At 42.2% G+C, this 23,059-nt stretch overlaps 2 long non-coding RNA genes across 6 annotated transcripts in view; both read right to left on the bottom strand.

Moving 5' to 3' along the window:
- Positions 1-23,059, bottom strand: part of LOC133273519 (uncharacterized) — a 134,927-nt gene that overhangs the window by 35,749 nt on the left and 76,119 nt on the right. The gene's annotated exons all lie outside the window — the stretch shown is intronic.
- Positions 15,647-22,787, bottom strand: LOC133273520 (uncharacterized). The gene is made up of 2 exons (XR_009744868.1): positions 22,607-22,787; positions 15,647-15,928 (listed from the first exon to the last, which is right to left on the bottom strand). It is a non-coding gene; the product is annotated as an uncharacterized LOC133273520 (long non-coding RNA).

Below are 23,059 nucleotides of genomic sequence, written 5' to 3'. Positions count from 1 at the left end.
AACCCAAACCATTCTGTGAGGGAGAGGGTGAATCTAATATCACCCTTTAAAGCCAGTTCTCACTCTGAAGCTGCATCTAAGTGAACACTGATGCTGCTACTTGCAGAAATGGTCGCTACACCCAGTGACAACCAAGCAGATGAAATAAAATGCGAAGAAATGATTTCTTACAATAAAGTGTTATTACAAACTAGGCAAGATGCTGGCATTTTGAGTAGTCAGATCTGACAGCAAAATAAGCAGAGCAAAAAAGTTGTTCAAAGGACATATGTGTAGAAAAGATCTTCCTCATTATGTTGCAGGATTTTCAGTAACAAAATCCCCAATTCTGCTACCTAATGAACCTTGGGTTTCAAATATCTTACTGTAGCCCATATATAACTCTGAATTGCACTGTTATGCTCTTTCAAGCTCCCATATTAATTTGACTAGATCCTTTGGGTGTTTTGTTTTTCCATCTTAATTGCCTGAAACTTATTTATTTTGCTTTATTATGTTGTGCTTCTCGTTGCTATTTCTGAGACAAGAAAACATACTGATTTTGTGCTTTTCCAGAGGATTCAGTGAGATGAAACACATCAGCTGGGAGCGTATCGAACAAAATTGCCAATGAGATGATGGACAGCTACTGAAGAGCTAAGAAGCAGATGGCTTTTGTTTCTATTCCAAGCTGATAAACCTCCGATTACAATACTCTACAATGCTAAGGTTATTCTAAAAAGAAAATGTGATCTCCATTTGGATGATTAGCCTATAAAGATCAGACTGTTTAAAACTGGGCTCATCTATTAATCAGACAGTCAAAGAAGATAACACCAATCTAACATTTAGGCAGTAAAAGTCAGTGTTAGATCAGCCCCAGGCTGCACTGACCATGTTTTATTCCTCCAATACTCCCCAAACACAAAGCACGTAATGCACCTGTGAACAATCGCAGTCACAGCCACAAGTTGGGTGGAGAAGTGATCCACAGCAGCCTGAAGAGAAGGACTTGGAGGTGCCGGTCAATGAGAAACTGATCATGAGCTGCTTCAGTGGTCAAAAAGCTGTATCCTGGGCTGCATCAAAAGGAGCGTGACCAGCAGGTTGAAGGTGTTGATCCTGCCCCTCTACTCTGCTGAGGCCCCACTTGGATACTGTGTGCAGTTCTGGTGTCCTCAACATAAGATGGACATGGAACTGTTGGAACAAGTCCAGAGGAGGCCATAAGGATGATCCCATATGAAGAGAGGCTGAGAACATTAGGGCTGTTCAGCCTGGAGAAGAGAAGCTGCATGGAGACCTCAGAGCAGCTTCCAGTGTCTGAAAGGGACTACAAGGATGCTGGAGAGGGACTCTTCATCAGGGACTGTAGTGAAAAGACAAGGGGTGATGGGCTCAAACTGAAACAGGGGAAGTTCAGGTTAGATACAAGGAAGAAGTTCTTTACTGTGAGGGTGGTGAGGCACTGGAACAGGCTGCCCAAACCAGTGGTAAATGCTCCATTCCTGGCAGCATTCAAAGGCAGGCTGGACAGAGCCTTGGGCAACACAGTCCACTGTGAGGCGTCCCTGCCCATGCAAGGAGGTTGGAATTGGATGATCTTAAGGTCCTTTCCAACCCAAGCTGTTCTGTGATTATATGATTTTAATTTAAGGGATAAAATACATACACTAGCCCCTCCCCCCCTTTTTTTTAAACAACAAATATGTATCAAGGAATCCTTAACTAAGAGATGACCTCATCTCTTAAATCCCATCTCCAAACAGGATGACTGTGGTCTCAAACATTATCTTTATTTCTTGCACTGAGGGCAGCTCTGATGTTTTCAAATAGTAAGATAACTTGAAAGTACTTTGAACAACAAATGCCACCATGCCATGAAAAATAGGGCGAAAAATTACTGCCGCGCCTGTTTTGTATATAAAGGTCAATGTTTCTGATGTTTGCAGACTAAAAGACACTGTTGTACCCAAACAAATCAGAAATTAATGAGGATTTTAATGGAAAGGAATGTATCTGCTCATGTCCGGAGAGTAGCGGTGAGCTATACAATTTGCATTCCATCTTTCTTTCAGCAACTACTCCGTTAGAGTACCAGTCCCCTTATAGCTCTTGAAGATTTATATGCCTCAGATATGGAAGGAATTTGGTGGTAGTACCCAGAAAGCCAACAGTATGAATAAGCTTCAGAAACACCTCCGGAGCAGAGCAAGGTAACTACTTTGGGATCTTCAAAAGCAAGCGTGAAAACAGCAGTCCTAACTAAAATGGTAAAGAGCCTTCTCCTGACACCATACAAATTCTCTTTCTACAACGCGTGGCTCTGGCAGACACAATTAGATGCCAGTCTGAAGACACCAGCTCTTCAGTTAACTCCCCTCTGTATACACATTTACATCCAGTGTGCTTCAGCCTGCCTCTGCACATCGGTGTTTGCAGTATGGGAGCCCTATGCTGTTCCTGCTCATTACAGAGGCAAACAGTGGTGAAGAAATGTGAGTCTGACAAGTGTTTCAATTGCTTTATGATCCAAACTTCTTTTCTTGCAGCACAGTATCATTGATCTGATCTCTTTGCCCACTGAGCAGAGCATCTGGATCTGATTGCCCATGTCTGTTTTCTAATCAGTCTTTGTTCTAATTTGCTTGATTATTTGCAGCCCTTGTGCTCTAAATTCAACACATTCAAATTCAGCTTGGCATAAGTTGGTTATTTTTATATCACTCCAAAGACAACTGCAGGCAGCTAAGATATGAGTTGTTTATAAAATGCCCCCAGAACCCTGAAGAAAGAGTGGCTGGAAGGAGCTTCTACATTACTACATATAGTAATGGATATCTTCCTAGACAGTCACAGTCAGGGAAGGCTGGGAAGTATTTTGTGTGCTCCCTTGTACAGTCACCACTCTGTCCCAGGCTTTGCAACTCTGCCTTAACGGACAAATGACCTAAACCTGCAGGCTTTCAGAATGACACTTTTCAGTAACGTTAAACTTAAGAGTCACAGAATCCCAGATTGGTTTGGGTTGGAAGGGACCTTAAAGCTCCTCCAGCTCCCACCCCTGCCTCAGGCAGGGACCCCTTCCACTAGAGTAGCTTGCTCCAAGCCCCTGTGTCCAACCTGGCCTTGAACACTGCCAGGGATGGGGCAGCCACAGCTTCTCTGGGCACCCTGTGCCAGCGCCTCAGCACCCTCACAGTAAAGAACTTCTTCCTTGTATGTAACCTGAACTTCCCCTGTTTCAGTTTAAACCCACCATCCCTTGTCCTGTTGCTACAGTCCCTTGATGAAGGGTCAAGTTCAAAGACAGTGAATTGACTTCAGGATAAACGTGGCCATACCTCTCTACTGCAGGAGCTGCACGGGTAGCCTGTGAACACAACTGAGAAAAGAGACCCCCCACCCGCAGTGAGATCAAGAAATAACCCAGTGCTTGCAATCTTGTGCAAAGGGAGAGCATTTCCATTTCCTCTCCAGCTTCAGCACCAAAGGCCAGGATTCCTCATCCTTCACACTGGCAGGAAATTGGGTTTGCTCATGAAAAAATATAATTAGTTCTGCCAGCTGAAAAAGTTAAACTTACACAATGTTTTGGACCCACCTATGATGGAAACCATCTCCTAGTATCTCCCATAAATGCTACAGGTGGACGTTGCAAATACTCTATTCTTGAAGAAACCTGAGAGCTGATACTCAATAAAGCAGCTATGATTTTTACTCCCGAATTTGTACATAGCCACTTTATCAGAAGCACCCAAATCACTTCAAATGTATCACTGAAACTATTAATGCACCCTGTGTCCCTGTACATTTGTTTGTTCTACAGGGGTTGTGTTTAAAAAGGTGAGCACACAAGCTGCACATGATGCACTGAGCAGTGATTACACTAGAAACTCTGCATTTGATACAGTATAATGAAACTAGAAAGCTACAGTGACTGATTCATCTATTATTGCCACTTGATATATGAAGTACTTTTCATATTAGAAAGCCATGCATCTCAACTACATTGCAATTACACTGTACGCTATAGTAATTCTCAGCTACATGTTAAAACTCTCTAGGTATGTGAATGAGTGGTTGTCATACCTTTTCAACACTTAACTAAGAGGTAACTGCAATTAAACCACCCTTATCACAAAAGGGGCTTTTTGGAGTAATTAATGATGATTCAAGTATAACCATACTGCCCAGATTAGCCATTTCATTGGCAGAAAGGGACTAAAGATTGAGTCAAAAATCTGCACACAGGTAGGCATAAAAATTAGAGAATCACAGAATCAGCTGGGGTGTAAAAAGTACTTTAAGCTCATCAAGCCCAACTGTTACCCCAGGACTGCTAAGATCACCACCTCATCTACATGGTTTGTGAACACTTCCAGGAATGGCCACTCTACCACTGCCCTGGGCAGCCTGTTCCAATGCTTGAGCACCTTCTGTGAAGGGATTTTTTCTTTATAGCCAATCTAAACCTCCCCTGGGGCCACTTGGGGCTATTTCCTCTTGTCATAGAATCACAGAATAGTTAGGGTTGGAAAGGACCTTAAGATCATCCAGTTCCAACCCCCTGCCACGGGCAGTGACACCTCACACTAAACCATGTAACCCAAGGCTCTGTCCAACCTGGCCTTGAACACTGCCAGGGATGGAGCATTCACAACTTCCCTGGGCAACCCCAGGGATTAGTGACTGTCAATGAGAATGTTATCCAGGGTTAGCACAGTCCCTAATGGCTCCCTAAACCCTTGGCATTAGGGACTTGAACATACTCAGCTCACACGTACTGACCGTTACACTGTTTTATTATTTGGGCAAAGCTGTATTTATTCTGTACAGAAATACATCTTCATCTCTATTGATAAAGGAACAATATATAGCCAATGTCTGGCTAATGTTAATCTCCCTCAGTAGAGTAATAACAAAAATGATTAGGCAATTAAGAACAATAATAATTGCTATATCTACAGCTAAATAATAGACCTATTTTATCAGGACACTGACATGACTGGCTGACCAGGAGGATCTCAGGGTAGAAGGAAGGAAAGAGGAATGGCTTTTTGAGAGCAACAGCTATGCAGCACTGGAGTACAAATAAAGTGGGAAACCAATTTACTGCACTCTACTCATAGAATTCAACCACCTTACACAAAATACTGCATCTCACCATCACAGCATAAAGACACTTATTCTGGCATATCAAAGTGAACTACAGGAGGATCAATCTGGTGGCATCATTCAACAGAATGATAGTGAAAGAAACATGACATTAAAGCCAAGTGCCGCACAGGAAGAAGCACTCAGTGAACACCAGTGATTCCCCCTGCTCTGCTGGATCCCTCTTCACCCACAGGTACCTTACCTTACCTCTTACAGCCCCAAGGCATGGCCTAACTGGAAAGGTATTGGAGGCTCACAAGTCATAATTTATGACCAATATTTCTCTTAGACATGTTGAGATTAGTTCCATCCTGTAGCTCTGATTACACCATATTTCTAGGCAAGAGACTGAACACAAATACCCTTTGAGGCTATAAAATACCTCCTCATCGTGTTTTACTCACGGACTTACTGTTCCTTTGTTGAGATTGAAAATCAGCAAGATATAGTCATGGAAGTCCTTAAGATTAAGGCTTAAGCCTTTGGAAAAAGTCACCGTTAATTTAAGTGCAGTGTCAGAACTGGCTCCTCCTTGGGAAAATTCACCAAATACACATACAGCTATCATCTTTCTTGAATTACCTTCAGAGCAAGCAGGGTATGACCCTCTGAGTGAAGCCTTGTGATTACAGTATCTAGATAACATTACCTCTCTTCTTCATAAGTGGTGAAAAATCAATGAACTTGACTAAATTTATTTACTTCAACCTCAGCACTTGTCAATAACAAACAAATTATTCTAGCTGGAGCTCTATTTGGTGAGGTATGGATACAGTCAATAACTCATCCGCAAATGCTAGCTCAAAAGTGAAGCTAAATCACCGTCTAAATCACTGCCTCAAACTATGTGTAGTTTGGATGTAGTGCAAATGTCACATTTGGGTGGGTTTTCCAGAGCCACTAGCATCAACATAACTTTACCTCCGCTCCTGTCATTCCAGCTTTAACACAGATTTCTCTGTAAGTACATTTAGGCCAGTGCTAGCTATCTTGAGTCCAGAACCCAGGACTGCTTCCCTCCTGGCAAAGACCTTTGTCACTGGGACAGAATTACACTCCTGTGTCCCTAGCCTAGCTCTCACATTTGTCCTCTTCACTGTTGTACTCCTTACAGCATGGTGGCAAGAGGCAATTTAACATGGTGCCTGTAAGTCACACTTCTGGAGACGCAAAAAAAGAGGTTCAAGTCTCCCATTTTCTCAGTGTGTCCTTTAGGCCATTATATAGAAGTAGACAAGGCCACAGTCTGCTTTAAGAGAGGGTAACCCAATTGTCCATAACCAGAAAGACAAACGAGGTGTTAAGAAGCAACAGCTCGTAACACCTAGCTAGAGTTCTAGACTAGAATTCTAAGTCAATTAGTAGGTAAGTACATCTGCCTGGGAGGGAAATGATACATATATGTATATTAAAATATATATATAACTATATATATTTATATATATATAACTTCTGGTTAATGAAAGAATGCTGGTACTTGCTTAAGACACACCTCATGCCTCTTGATTTCAGAAACATTTATGAGTCTTGGTGCCACCAAACCCAACTTTTCCAAGTCAGCAAACACAGGTGCCCAACTTGGTATTGTGACTCAGATACCAACACCTGAGTCAGTGGCACTGGTTGATACAACAAAGCGGACTGCAGCTCTCCCACGAGCCTGCTTGGGTCTTGGACAACACCTGCACTGTTCTACTCAGTCCTGGGGCTGGGGCTGTGCTGTCAGCAGCTCATGGGCCACTCTGTGCCAGAGGCATAACTCAGCCTCTGCTGTTCCCATTGACTGCTCTGAGTAGCTTTGGGAACAGTAAGAAGAAAAAGGGGCAGGGGAAAAGATCAAAATATTGTCTTGTCCTACAGCAAACTGGCACAGAGCCATCAAAATCCATGGAACAAAACTCATTTAACAGCACCAAAGGTTCATACCTTCTGTCTGCTGAATAAATATTTGTAACCTTCTAAAATACCATAAACCACAAATTCTCTTCCTTGTAACCTTTTAAGATACCATGAGCTACAAAACTTCTCTTCCCTCCCAACAGCTCACAGGGTAGATAAATCTCTCCATGTACATGCTAATTTACAACTCAAAGTACGCTTCCTCCAACACGATACGTTTAGGCTGCTGTTTGGCTAGGAATGCTTGTGCATACAATGGATGATATACTGCCTGTGCTCAAGGAACCAGAGCTCAATTATACTGACTTCTGTGGAGTAATGATTTTGTCCAAGGTGTTTAAGGTTAGTCACGTGTGTAAGCACCTTGCTGAACCAAAGCATCCATCATCAATTGTGTCTAAGGCTTTTGAGTAAACTAATCCTTCTCATGTCCTGCAAACAAACCAACCAACGTGCCAGCACCTTGTGCTGTTTTCTCTTGAAAGAGGCAGCAAAAGCAAGGGGTTTGGTTTGTTGCCATTTAGTTATTAAAAAGAGGGAGCTCCATTTCTGAAGATCTCCACCAAGTTTATAATTTTAATAAATGCTGAGGAAATGCTTAAAATAATGTGATGTAAACCCCAAATCTTGTAACCCAGATAAAACACAAGCCTTACATTATGGGTTGTGGCAAATTCCAGTTGGTTGGGTTGGGTTTGGGTTTTAGGTTTTTTAATCCTTCCCTTCTAGCTGACAAGAGCCAGCACAATGGAAAGCAGGGGAACGCTGAGGAGAAATACATTTTCACATTAGAAGAGAATGGAAGGACAGTGCTGGCACAGGGCTGCCAGAAAAAGAAGAGTTCTGCCCATCTCTGCCCTGCAGTTGTGGGACATGGATGAAGAGGGGTGAATTGCTACCAAACAGCCTCAAGACTTCTGTTTTCAGCCCATCCTAGTACAAGGATGTAAATAATTACTTAAATATTGGCCAGTTCAAATGACAGTTAACATCACTGTCAGATGTCCTTTTTTCCTTGCCAGAAACACATTCCATTAACATAAAAATCAGACATATAACATGCAGAAGAATTTAATAATTAGTTAGCTCATGCAAACAGCATCTTGACACTATTAACCCCGCAGCTACTAGATACTGGTTTGGGACACAAGATTTAAACCCACACCCTCCTCCTTCAGATTAGGACTTTCTGACAGTTCATATTTAGAGTTTATTACTAATTTCTAGCCTGTTTTCCAACTCTCTAATGATTTGTCAAAAAAAAAATCCCTCCTTTTCCAGGTGTTCCCATAGAAGCTCTGAGTAAGCATCTCCTGAACTGACTGCAGGTCTATAGCCATATAAATCAGAGCAGCAAATTCATGACCTTGTTGGGATCAGAGACTCAGGATGGGATAGTTTGCAAAGAAGAGAACATAATTTCAGCAAAGTTAAGGCAGCAAAAGGAGCTACTAAGAATAAACTCTTCTTGCAACTGAAAGATTGAAATTATACCTTATTCCAAGAGTGGTTTTCTTCTCAGTGCCAGCTGAAACAACTTCATTGCCTAGGCAGAAGGGGTCACATCCTATTAGAAGGTGCCTTGCACACCCTGCAGACACATCTGTAATTGATAGTGTTCAAGCCTTGTTTACTGTGAACAAACCACAGCAGATCCCAGACCTAGAAATTGCTAGGAAATTGTCATTTGCTAGGTCTGTGCTGAGGCTCCTGCTGATGGTAGCTCCTAAATAATTGAAGATGAAGAATGGGTCTGATGCAGCTTCTCTGTTGGTGATTACTTTAAAAAGAAAAAAAAAGTAAGATTTCAAAGCACAGTCCTTGAAAGTCTCTCTGCCTTATTACTCGAGACAAGATGACAATGGATGGAGTCTGAAGCATTGTGAAGTACTTATTCTTGCTACAATATCCTTAAAAAGATGCTACCTAAGGGTTTGGAAACTTACTCGGGAGCTGAAATATGGTTGAACTTTTATTTAAGGCCATGTAAATTAGTACAAGATGGAAAATAAGTCTTTAGAAATTAAACTGATTTCTTTGCCAGCTGTTTGTGTTTGGCTTTACCCTGACATGGAAAACCTGAATATTGTGCACTAAAGAGCTGCTATATTTAGGCAGAACCCTGCCTAGATATCTCTGCCAGTTATTAATGCTGTCGGGCATGATAAAGTGCTGCATCATATTTGTCTGCATTTGCTGTTATCCTCATTTAAGCCATTTGGGCTAAAAATTCTCACATGGAGTTTCTGCCTCAAGCTTAATCAGTTAGAAATGTTAGGAAAGAGGGAAGCAGCTGCTGCCAAAGAAAGAGCCCAGCTCTACAAACTGCTTCCAACCCCTGGCCCAGTTTCTCTCCCAAAATGAACTTGTTTTTTTTTTTCCCCTTACTTCCCTTAGACCTATTTTTGGGAAAGATGCACAGGTTCAGCATGGAGGGTCAGGGATATCCAGCATGCCTTGCACTTGGAAAATCCATCTCAATTCTGGATTTATTTTGCAAATATAAGGGCAAATTATTAGCTTCATTAGTCTGATCTTACTAATGCCAATAGAGACTTCCATTTACTTCCATGGGAGCAGACTCAGAAGTTTCACTGATGCTGTTATCCCACATCCAGAGTAGTCTTTCATTTGAAGTAATCTGCTGTTCAAAGACCACAGACACAGGTATTTTATACTAAAACCACGGGAAATCATCTTCCTTTTGTTTCACTGCATCTGAACAAGCCAAGACTGCCCTGTTAGTTTTGTTAAGATGCAACAACCTGAAGCTGGTTCTCTTAAAGAGAACTTCAAGATGAGCAATCCCTTCAATGGAAGGTGCTATAATTTACCCACCCTTTACATTGCTGTTTCCCTCCCTTCTGCAAAGGGCCTTGGCTTCAAGACTACCCATTCTGGAAATCCCAAGCCAACACTACACACTTACAAGTAAGATCTGTCCCATCTGCTGCATTTCCCTTGTTTTACAAAGCCAAGGGACTGCTATGAAGATTCATGCTTAGATTTTTTTGCAGCTCCAAATGTCAAGGGGTGTTTATGACTTCTGAGTTAAACAGTAAAATTCCCATCTCCTAATGACTCCTTTTTAACACCCAAAAGCCCCTCAAGCTTTAGAATGAAAGCTGCCTCTTTACCTGCTACGTCCTTCCAAGGGCAGTGAAGGAAATCTGCCTCTTTGCTGTTTCGGAGACAGGGGAGGCCAAGTCCTCCTGCTAAAAGAGCATCTCCATGGAAACAAATAGCCACACTGCCCCTCCAGCCTGAAGCAAGTAGGACCAGGAACAATTACTGCAATCCTGATGCTCCTCCATTAGGAGGAAAAAATCAAGCATGGCTTCACAGTGTTTGGTTACTCCCCGCACTGTTGTTCTTGTACCACAGACAAATTTATCTGTGGAGGAAGAGGCTGTGGGATGGGAATGCTCTTGGTCCCCTAACTTAGGGGATTTTTGTTTTGTTTTGGTCATTTTAGTTTTCTAATGGTTGCCAGGGTGAGCTCAGCTGCTCCAGCCAAACTTCATGTTTCTCCCTGCTGGTCCTGGCAGTTCAGTGGGAGGCAAGGCTGAATACTAAACATGATTAGCTGCTCCACAAGGAAATTAATACCAGCTATCGTCCACTTAGTGGAAGCCACTCACAATTAAAAAGCACTTCTGAATGAAGGGACTTGCAGTCAGGAATAAAGATTTCCCTTACTGTTGTTATCAAAGGACACATCCACATTCAAATCTAGTACTGTGTGGACAAAATGTGAACAGCAGAATTCAAAAGCAATTCACAAAGCAAATCCAAGTAATTTTTACCACCACAAAGGGACAAAACCAATCAAACCAAAGAAACCCAAAGCCAGCCAAAAAAACCTAAACCAACCCCCCAAACCACCATTTCAGTTTAGAGCAACTTCATGGAAAGCAAAGCCAGATACTTTTGGGGTCTCTGCTAGCGTTAATCACAATTCCCTCCACTCCATGGAAAACTGAATTGTTTGTCTCCATGGTTTAAGAAACATTAGAAAGTATTTCCAGCTGGAGAAACTGACCAACCAGCACTCAGAAGTTCCAAGTTTCCAGCTCAGAAGATCCTCATTTTGCATTGACAATGTTTCTACTGAAAAGCTGAAGGTTTTGGGGAGTGGGGAGTTTTCTGGAGCCTCCCTCCCTACCTCAAAACTGTATTTTTGGCTGCAAACCTTTCTCCACTGAAGCACAGATTATATATAGAAATATTTGGTTCAACTTCTACCTCTGCCGATGCCTGATACAATTTGAGGCCATCTGAGTTGGAAGTTGTTTTGAGTTGCTGGTGTGATGCCCTTCTGTATCATTTTCTCTCCATGGCTGATTGATCCTCCCCCATTCACACATTTATTAACTTCAGCTGACTGTTTTTTATGAAGAACACTCCCATGTTCCTTGATCTGCTTCCTGTTTAAACAGCAATTCTTTGAAGAACATTCTTTAATCAATTCATTGCTACATAGGCAATGGGATTGCTGCCTTTAAAAATAAATAAATAAAGCTCCTGCTCCCCATGGGAAGGCAGGAGGGTAGAGAGAGAATTTATGATGAGAACTTGCAAGGGGAACAAATAAAACCTTGAAACTGGAAATGGGAGGCAAGAAAGATGTTTCAGCAGCATATCTTGATCAGAAGATTTTTTTTTGGTTGAACATCTAAAGCCAGGTATTGGTCTGCAGACATCTATAGAGTCCTGGTGAAATAAATGCAGCTGAATCAAATGATACCAGCTGGCGATAAATCTCAGCTGCTGACATAGCACAGCATGCTCTGAATGCTACAGCTCTGCTGCAATAACCCTGAAGGCCTCTTTAGTCTGGACATCCATACTCCAAGGCCTGAACTATACCACGCAGTTCACTCATATCTTTTATGTGGAAACAGAAGCAAGTGAACCTGCCTGCAAATAACATCACAAAGTGAGCTCAACAAGTAGTTGTCCCACTCAGAACAAAGACGACTGAAAACTTTCCTGTCTGTGTTGTACAACAAAATACACCTAAAATAAAGGCAAGCAGCATCATTCATTTCCTGGCGTTTGGTGGCAAGTGGTGGGACACTGGTAATGGTGGCCTGCCTCTGGCAGGATGCTGAGTGACCTCATACTCACTGTGGTTCATGGTCATTTCTCAGCAGGGAAAGATAACAGCCTGCAGGCTCAGTGCAGTGTTGTCAGGCGAGGTGCCGCTTTGGGCTCATTCTGCTGTTCACTAATCACATGTGGTGCATTCAGAGGGAATATGAAAAGAGATGAGAAAGACAGACAAACCACCGTGATGGTGTTGCTGTAATCCAGCGCCAAGGATCTTTTCACTTCATGTTCAGGAGAGCTGCTCTTGATAGTGTTAGCGCTGTGCAGAGCTGTCACATACCCCTTGCCTTGCAAGATCTGTTAGTGTGTGCGGGGCAGGGGGGAGAGAAAACAAACTAACAAACAAAAAACACCCAAACCAAACCCCATTATGATTCGAGATTTAAACCTGACAGCCTATCAGACAACTTGAAAAATGATTAAATATCTGGCTGTTCTTCACATGGTGTTCTGACTGGAGGTGTAGGGAAAATGATTTTCTTTTAGGACCAGGTTCTACCACATCATATTGTGCAAACCTCCCAAGGGAAACAGCTGAGAACAGAAGGAATTACATGGAAAGGGAATGAACTCAGCTTATTTGGGTATGAGCTGACACATGCTGGATGTGGCAGATGAGAGTATAAGTTAGGAAAAGTACCGTTTGGGAGAAAAGATGTCATGAATGATATCACATGATGTATCTATTGATATCTATATATATATAATTTATATATATATATGTAATTTATATTAAAGTATTTTCTCCTGCATTTGCTTTGAAGTCCAGTGCTTAAAAGCCTTCTGAACAACTATGAACTTCAGAATGAAAGAATGGCTGCATTTTCCTCCCCAGAGTGGAGAAGGGAGAGTGGCTTGCTTCCCACTCCACACCCGCAAGGTAAGTGCACAGTGTAGCAGTCCCTTCAAGCCAAGCTCTGTAATTGCAGCTTCTGCCAGAGTGAGGGGTCTCATTCAGTGAGAGGGAGAAAGAGGCAAATCCTATGGCCCCAAGCTTTAAGGGGATTCATTACCATGCAAAATGGCTGATGAAGCAAGTCTTCAGAATGGCTTTCACTCCCAACAGCACCTCATTAGGAGCACAAACTGTCATGATAAAGAATGCAAATGCATCCCAGCCAACCTACCCTCTTAATGATGCCAGGCACAGTTTCTTATGTTAAATAATGCATTTTCTCAGCCACAGCAGAACATCTCACCTACTTTCAAGCTTTTAGAAAAATCACAGTATTTGCGTAATCCCCATCATATCAAAGAACATTTTTAATATCAGCTGGAGGAAAGGGGTCGCTCCCATTGCTGGTAGCTTTCCACCAAAAAGTGGGTATCATTTGATTCTACATAAACCAGAGTGCAACTTTTCTGGGAATACAGATCTCCAAATACGACACACTCAAGAGAATCTACAAACACACTCATGTATCAATATAAAGTTCATAGCTTGAAGCCATCTACCAACTGCTTTATCTCTAAAGCCGCTATTTTACACACACACTTTTACCTTGAACACAATCCTCAGGTTAATATTAACTCCCCCAAATAATTGATTTTCAGCTCGTAACCAAGACGTTCTGTACATTGCAAAGTGCACTATCTTAGCTAAAGATGACAAGGACATTTCAGGATTTCATACTGTAGCTGCTCTTACCATGATGGGAAAGATCAGCAGCATGCAAACACACTGACACTAAATACACTGAAATGCAGCAATACAATTTATACCACAGAACAACAACTGATACAGCTAAATCAAGAAAAACATTCTTAATCCTCATTCTCTAATATTTAACTCCTTTAGTTTGGAGATATCAGGAACCCAACAGGTTTTTTTATACCTCCTCCCATACTGCAACACCTGGAAGTTTGCATTTGTCCCACGTGTACTTGGAAAAAAGTCAGAGGGTGCAATCTTGAAACCTGTTGGCTGCAGCCTCGGAGCCCAGGGAAAGCAAGCAATCCACACATAGGACCTGCAGGATCCATTCTGTTCTGCAAGGTCACAAGAAGGTCTTCAGAGAGCCTAAGACTGCTGTTACAAACAATGACAAGATTCTGCACAAGGCCCAAGACATCTGTTAAAGCCCAAGGAAGAAGTCAAACTGGCAGAACTCTTTCATTTAGAAAGGTAACTTGTACTGCATAGACAATTCTTGCTCCTTGGGTAAGAAATACAGCAGCCCCTGTTCAGAGCAGACTGCAGTCTAGGAGCTAATACCTAAAATGCCTTCACCTGAAAAGAACTGCATACACGGAGAAATAAAGGCTAGATTAATCCAGTGTCCCTGTGATGCAGGAGGAAAAGGGGGATGCCTGGTGTAAGATAAAGCAGTGAAACAGCTGAAAATCTGAGCTAATGATCCTGTAATTGTGTTTCCAAACTGCCACCCCATTTGGATCAAACCTGCTTTCTGCCATGCCACAGAAGTAGATATTCTCTGAACAAGTTGGCTCCAGCAGCTTTGATGCAAAAGTTTGTCTTGCGATTTATTCCTTCCATCTGATGATAATTTCTGAGGGAAAGCAGAAATATTGAACTTCCATCAAAGCAAGCTAACATAGCAGTAATGATTTCAGGAAGAAGGATTATGCAGATCACTAGCTTTCAAGTCCATGACTTGAATCACCAGTGTGATTGATGCTGAAGGGGCTCAGCCTCCTGCATCTCAGCATAGAACATGGAAACTGCAATTTCAGGGAGCAGAAAGGCTGATTTCAAGGATACAGGCTCTTTATCACTGACTTGTTGGAGCTGCAGGTGAAGAGCTTTGGTACAGTCCTCTTACTGGCTGTGTACAAAGGAGACTGCCCACAATTAACACAACTGGTTATCAGGCTTGCTAACACTTTTCTAACCCGGAAAAGAACATTACAGAATGTTAGCCAAGGTGGCTGGGATTTTAAGAAAGACAGACAAAAATACCAGTTAGGTCAACACCTCAGAACTAACTGGTGAGAAAGAGCCTGGAGATGGCTAAACTTCGTTGTGAGATGCAGCTAAAACAGAGCACTATCGACACCAGATAAGAAGCAGCACATTTTGTCCTCCCTTAAGACAGGCATATATTCCTGAGATCAAGTGCCAGTTGGTCTGTAGCTGCTGAGGCGGCTCTTCAAACCCAGGGCTGATCCCAGTTCCTGCAGAGCAGCGTTTTACACTGGCAAGGAAAGTTAACTCCTCAAGCCTGGAGTAGGAGGGGGGCAGTAGTGGAAATGAAGGTGAGTTGAGAACCAAGTTCCCCTTTGGGAAATGCTGGACTTGACTACCAGCAATGCCAGGGGTCCTGAAGAAATGTAAGCCTCTTGTACCCCTTGAATCTCCCTTTTAAGTAACGGGCAACACCAGATCTTGATCCAGCACAAATTCAAGTACCTCATTAATACAATCGCTCAAAGTCACTCCCCATACCTGCAGACAAAGTTCATTTTTTTTTTCGGGGAAAAATATGTCTATATTATCACCTCCATATTCACAAATAATGTCTTACATTTCTAAGGATATAATTGATGCCTGGGATTTATTGTAACAGTAAAGGCCACTATTATAATGACTTTAGTAAGAGTCATGAAATATTGTGGAAGTGAAGAACTGCAAAGTACTCTGGCTCATTTGACTCAGGAACAGGCACTAGATTTGCAAGTCAAATCAGTTGAAGATATTATATAATTGGATGAATAATCAAAAAATGCTCATTAAAGCATCAAAAAGATGCTGATGTAGCAGAATGCTTTCCTCTGACCTTCATTGTTTCGCATTGTCCATTTTGACTGTTTCTTGTCCCTGCCAAACAGAATAAATTCAGTCCTTAAAATGATCACCCAGCAGCACTGCCCCTTTCAGCTAGTTCCACCATCCATTACAATGCTCTTTTATCCTTCTGTAAGCAATGCCTGCCCAGAGGTGGGAATCTTGTGAGTTCACCCTGTTTCCAATGTTAGAAGAGGTCATAAGACCAAGATGAAACTATTCTGGTGAGCAATTACGTAAAAGCAAGGAAAAAGCACAGCATTAACTTGCCCTTCTACCCGTGTCACTGACATCAACTGCTTGGCTGTCTGCAGTTTTAGGGCCTAAGATCAGTGATCCAGATGATCCCTACTTAGTCCCACATACCCCTCCTCTGCACATACAAACACGGCACCACAGGCAGGTTCCCTAAAACAAATGCCTCCTGGTTGGCTGTACATTAACATGCTGGCATCCAAACCAAACTGTGAACAAGTATTAAGGTTTTTAGGCCAGAAGCCAAAACATTAAGTGCCCTGATAACAAGATAACAAAACTATTTACAATTCACACCACAGCTGCCTGCATCTAAATGCAGTCTTCTGTGCTTTGGTAGGCACTCTGAAGCTCAATTCTACCATAGAGAGAAAGAAACACAACCAAGCCTTTAACCCTCCAAACCACAAAAAGGCGATTACAACATAACACAGCAAAAGGAAGGTAGAACACACGTCACTTAATTAAGTTTTAAGCAGAACTTGAGGACTGACATCTAAAACGGCTCCACTAAGTGTTGAGGACCCCATAGTTCCTGACACCGCATCACTTGAAAGTACCGCTAGTACCTACAGCTCTGTCCCACCCAAACTCCCCTGGCTTCCCCCAGGGCTTTGCTCAACTAGTCACCACCTACCCATGCTCTAAGCTTTCTATAGTTTTGGTTTAATGATGTTCAACAGTAAGATAAATACAAGGTATAAGAAGGGTACTGTCGAGTCTGAGAGGGAGAGCAGTGAAGCCCCTGAGCACGTGAGGGGCAGCAGGGGGCTTCTCTGACAGATTCCTGTTCAGAGGAGCTGCTCAAAACTGGTTCTTACCAGAAGTGGTATATAAAGAAGGAATATAAAGGATGTGAATGATGGCACTAGTTTTTACTTATATAAAACAGTATTATTTTTTCTTTGGTGTTTCCATTATGTTTCTCTTCAATCCAGGCGCTAGGAAAACAAGGCTAGGAATCAACAGTCAGACACGGGGCAATTACTCTTAAAATGGTTGTTACAAATTTTTTTTTCCCCCAAATACCACTAGACTTTACCATACACAGTTGATCACCAAGAAACTGAACTACTGTGGTCAAAGTTAAATGCATATCTTATACCTGATTATGTGAGATGACAACCTAAATAAGTACATGCACAGCTATTATCGTGTCACCATTTCAAACCTCATTAGGTGTGATAGCTTTGGGATTTCAGATTTTATTTTAATGAAATATAATCTTAATGGAACACTGTGAGGTATATTTATAGTTATGTATCAGTTTGGCATTTGGCTTTGCCCCCAGGGAACAAAAGGGTGGTAGATACTTATGTTAAGCCAAATGACAGAAAGGAAACTCTGTAACAGCAAAGGAAAGAATAGAAAACAACAGCACCACAGATCTGGAAGTAGCACAAGGAACTGGGAGCACATTTTAAGTCTGACCTCTGCCCATTTTCATGGTTTAGAACAGGAGTAGCTTAGATTTGTGGTTTCTGTAGCAGAAGAGGAGGGGAGAGGTTAAAGTGCTAATGGGGAATATTTTTGTTGAGATAAAACATCTCTATATAAAAACAACTTCAATTTAATATTAGGAAAAAGCATTTTATAGGTTAAATACTGAAGTTTCAAACTCAGATGTTACCTAATCATGTGCCTACCAATTCCCTTTTATAATGTATTGATAGGTGTCTCAAAACAAGCTTTGAGTACAACTCCACATTAGCAATAGTTCTGTACAAAGCTGTTCTGACTTGGCTCCCCACGTCAAGCACATTCTGTTCAGTCAAACAGCTTCATGAAAGCTATTATCAATTTTCAGACTAGTGAAATGATTTCATATCCAAAACGAACACACACAGAAACCAGTAACGGTCCATTTCATTAGCAACACATGCAGAGGAAGAAAACATTGACAAGGGCTTGCACATATTTACTCACTGTTTATTTACAAACACCATTAATGTTTCTGGGAAATCTAAAGTTTTGCCAGGAGTGCCATTAACACAATTGAAAATCTTCCTCTAGATACCCATCCACCATCACCCCCAGCTTAGCTCCTAGACTACAGTCGTCACTGCCTGGTTCTTTTGCAAAGTAGAGAATAAAAGCAATAGACAGATGGAAATCCCACTGCGAACACATCTCTTTCTCTCAGTTTTCCATTAATAACAATTTGGAGAAAACAACCCTCAACAAACAAACAGCCCACACAGTCCATGTTAAAGAGCCACCCTTCTGAGGGTATTCCAAGCAAAAGCAAGTGTTTCACACAAGTTGCTCACTAGGGCACTGTCCTGGGTTCAGCAGTAGCAGTCATTTTTTCTCTTTCTTGGTAGCTGGTGCAGTGCAGTGTTTTGACTTTCAGCTCGGGAACAGAGCTGATAACAAGGATGTTTTGGTTTGGCCAAGGACTTTGTGAGCCTCATGCTCTGCCAGGGAGGAGGGGAAGCCAGGAGGAAGCAGAGACAGGACACCTGACCCAAACTGACCAAAGAGGTATTCCATACCACAGCACGTCATGCCCAGGATGTAACTGGGAGTTAGCCGGAAGGGCTGGGAGACTGCAGGGTTGGAGGAAGTATTGGTCGGAGCTTGGTCGGGCTTGGGGGGTGAGTTATCGGTCAGCGGGTAGTGAGATGTTGTATTCTCTTCCCTTGTTATTTCCTTTATCATTATTATCATTGGTGGTAGCAGTAGTGATCTGTGTTATACCTAAATATAACCTTAGTTACTAAACTGTTCTTATCTCAACCCGTGGGAGTTGCATTCTTTTGATTCTCCTCTCCGTCCCTCCGAGAGCAGGGGGAGGGCAAGAAAGGGGGGGAAGTGAGCGAACGAATTACCTGACTGGGTTTAAACCACGACAGGCACACTGACTGGGGCTTAGGACACCACCTGCAGCTCAGATGAAAGCAGTTTATTATAGTTGCTCTCAAGAAATGTAACTATTTTAAGAGATCAAACCATTACAAGCCTGTTAACATATATCTCCTGTCCTTAGTCTGAAAATACTTCACTGACCATTTCCTTAACATATAACCCGCAGCACACCCATAGCCCATTCAACTGAACCTCATAAAGCATAAATATACGTGGTCAACATAAATTTTTTCACGTCCAAATCAAAGATACAGCACTATTTCCCTGCCTTCTCCCCAAACCCAGCTGCATACACAAAGGTTGGCTCAGCCACAAGCTCCTACCTGCCTCCTGCCTTGCAAAGAAACAAATCCCATCTTGCAGCCCGGAGAGAGCGGAGCTTGTGTAGGCCAAGAACACAAGTACCCCACATGCTGACCAGGAGAAAAAGCTCTTTGCAGCTGCTGGAAGGGAAGTGCAGCCAGGCAAGAGTGAGCTGAAGATGGGGAGGACCCTCAGCTGCAGGTGATTAACAACTTCACCAGCACACTCAGGGGACAGATGGCTGTGTGTCTGCACAAGAGCTGCCTCTGTGGCCTTTCAGTGGGTTATGATACAGCTGAGCTTATTTATTTGATTGGAACTCAAACATTTCGTTTGCCTGTTGTTACACTGTAGTTTTATACAGTTTTTCTACCATATCCATATAGTGGGTTTAATCCATACGAAGAAGTTCTGTTATGCTCAATGCTTCTTATGCACGTGAGGGAGATAACATACGGTTTTCTACATATGATCCTTGTACCAAATGTCAGGAGTTGCACAATACTAATGAGCAGAAAAGGACTGCTTTATTCTCCATTTCCATTTTGATTCACTTTAGCAAGGACTAAAATTAGCTCTAACAATGCACCCGGTGCATTAGACCCCACACAGCTTTTTCAAGTGTTATTTGCATTTCGTATCGCTCTACCCAAAAGACAAACACACTTCTACATGTACGGGATAAAATCCCTTATCTGCAGCTGAAACGTGGGCTGACCAAGGTACACGTGCAAAGCAGTGAGTTTAGAAAGATGAGAAATGCCCCAAAGGCCACTCTGTTCCCTTAGCCCTATGCTAAAGGCTGATCAGATGTCCAAATACCCCTGCAATCACTAATGGCAGGTAGGGAGCGTTTTTCGTATCAGAGAATTGTCATCATGTACATTAACAAAAGGGATTAAACAAAAAAGGAGAAAAGATCAATGAAGCAATGCAAGGATTTCATGGAGTCCTTTATGCATATATCCCAAATGGACTGGGCAGGTCTGCGGCTAAGTGAGACCACCAAGTGTAGGTTTACTAAACTCACACAGAGCCACATGTGCCAGGTAACCAAGAATCTGGAGGTGAGGTGATCATGCCTTCTTTGCATTTTCTGTTATTTCCTGCAGAAAACCACACAAAATCTACAGGCTTTAGTGGTTTCTATTGCTGGAAAGCCATTCTCTGTGTCACTATTCCCCTTTCACCCTTCAGCACATTCAATGTCCAGCTAATATCTCCTGTCCTTAGTCTGAAAATACTTCACTGACCATTTCCTTAACATGGCACAAACCTGAGACCTTGATCTGCTCTGCTGAAGTCAGTGGAAATTTTTCAGCCCTTCACTATGGCTCAGGAGAAATAAAGCTGTCTTCACTGAACCATCTGAGATGAGTTTTCTCTGCCCTTACGAGTAGCATCGTGGATGCTGCATTCACAAGGATTTAGGGGGAAAACCACATGAATATTTTGCTCAATGAAAGCATAAATGGTACAGGTAATGCAATGCCAAACAGCACTGCTCAACTCTGTATTGTAGTCTTTAATTCTGTCTTGGGGGAGAGAAGGCCATTCAGTGCCTTACCCAGTAACTGGAGATAGTACTGTGAACAGGAGGAACTTGTGTGCAAAGGTTTCAATACATTCATTGCCACAGAGCAAAAGGAAAATGAAAAACAGTCCTTAAAAGCCAAAAGAGTTCAAAAGCAGTTTTCCTGAGCCAGAATTTGTTATGAATAGCTAGTACTAAGACAGTAAATGCTTCACTGAAGAAAGGTTTCAACTAAAAAAGGTATGCCTTTATTCCTTTTGCATGAGCTCTGACTCCATTCTGTTGATTCTGCCTCTTTCTGTCTATGTTAAGGAAAGTAAAATGATGAGTGGAGCTGGGCAAGTTTAATAGCTGGGCTCAATTCCTGCATTTTAAACAGTTCCTTTATCTGAAGGACATCTGCAAATTGAGGAATCAAACTTGGAATCTAAGCAAAACAAACTTTGTGGTATTATCCAACAGAGTGAAAAAGGCGTGAAAATATCCTGTCTCACTCCCATCCCCTTCCCATGCGAATTCACGTTGAAAGAAAATAAAATCCTTCTATCTCAACTAAAGTCTGCCTTCTGGAATGTATTCTGAAGTAATGTGCCTCTATTTAAACCAGATTTGCTTCTCCTGTGTCATGCTGAAGTAATGTCAAACATGGATCTGACTTGAATGACATTACAGAGCTGGGGGTAGTTTCAGTGCTTGCACTGCCAAGCTGGACTTAACTGGAATCAGAAAGTCTTGATGGTACAATCTGAGAAAAGCACTTTTGTTGCTCTGATGCTTACAGGCTAGAAAATCCACTCATCAAATTAACATTATGATAATCATCATAATAATAAAACCATAATGCAAGTAAGCTAGTGCTTCCCTAGAGTGCCAGGATCACCTTCTGCTCGCTGATGAAGACTGCTACAGAATCCTGCTTTGATCTCCATCACTATTGATCGTGTGGGATATTTCACTGATTCACTGAGGCTGTACCCTCAGTAAAACTTACATGAATTATTAATAACTGTGTTGATTCTTATTAACAAAGAGACCGATTTTTGTCAATCTGTTACAAGTCACTGTGCTACAGGCGCTGACAGCAGCTGCAAAAACACCAAACATTTATTAATACCATCAGAACAAAGGTTGAGTATAAAAACTGGAAACTCACTCAAAAGACCCCTGGGCATATAGATTTTATCCAGTTTAATTTTGCATGCACGGGCATTCCCATAGAACTCAGGATTTATACACTGGCTACTTGCTTTGAATGAATTAGCAACCCAAGTTCAATTCTGCTTAGAAAGTCAATGAAATTCACAGCCATGCAACTGATGCCCTGCTCTTAAAGACTGGAAGTATCGTATTTGTGTATCAAACTTTATTGACAGCAACTCTGTGCTCAAGCCCAGGGCTGAACTATGTGGCAAGGGGCTATCAATGAGGATGCTAATTCACTGCAACAGATTAGAGGGGTCTGTGAGTCTCTCATTTTACAAATGTAACTATATGATATACATCAGCAGAATTCCTAAGGGCTAGCAGCTCTAGTGTGCCATGGGGCTGGATACACTCTCTGTGGGGAAAGGGGTCACTGCTGCTTCCACTCAGCTCTTCCTGATGCTCTCTACACAGCTACTGAAAGTAAAAACTAGTATGTCAAGCACTTGACAGGATAACCACAGAAGTCATGGTCAGACAGGCGCCTGTGAGCATGTTTGAGTGAAAGCCCACCTATGGAGCTGTAAAGCATCACCTTTGAAAATTACCTTTTAAAAGGTCATTTCTCTCCAACCTTAGGGGCTGCTTAACATAGCCACTGTCTTTAAAGGCTGCAGTGTTCAGAGCTGTTCTTCCAGATACATGCTGGAAATCCAACCGTGGAGCAAAACACAGTAAGCTGAGTGCAAAGATAATCATGCCCCAGTGCCCTCTGGCCTTCAGGGCTTTCTCCCAGGAATTGAGTTCACGGAGGATCCAGAAGCTTTCATCACCCACCCCTCCTTGAACTTATGAGGACAGTCACAAAAATCATCTTAAGACAGACTGCTTTTTATGTCATTAAAGCACCGCTGTTCACTGCACCCAATCACAGTAATGTTTGTACCCTATATATACAGCATCTCAGTGCACCACCTATTCCACAACATCATTTATGTTGGAAAAGACCCTAAAGATCATCAAATCCAGCCAATGAATGCTTCCATTCCAAGCTGGAGTTC

The sequence above is a fragment of the Pezoporus flaviventris genome, unplaced genomic scaffold (genome assembly GCF_033815535.1).
Source record: "Pezoporus flaviventris isolate CSIRO_AGI_PZ_B2104156 unplaced genomic scaffold, CSIRO_AGI_Pfla_v1 ptg000031l, whole genome shotgun sequence".
Lineage (NCBI taxonomy): Eukaryota > Metazoa > Chordata > Aves > Psittaciformes > Psittacidae > Pezoporus > Pezoporus flaviventris.
This window is presented reverse-complemented; position numbering and strand designations above follow the sequence as displayed.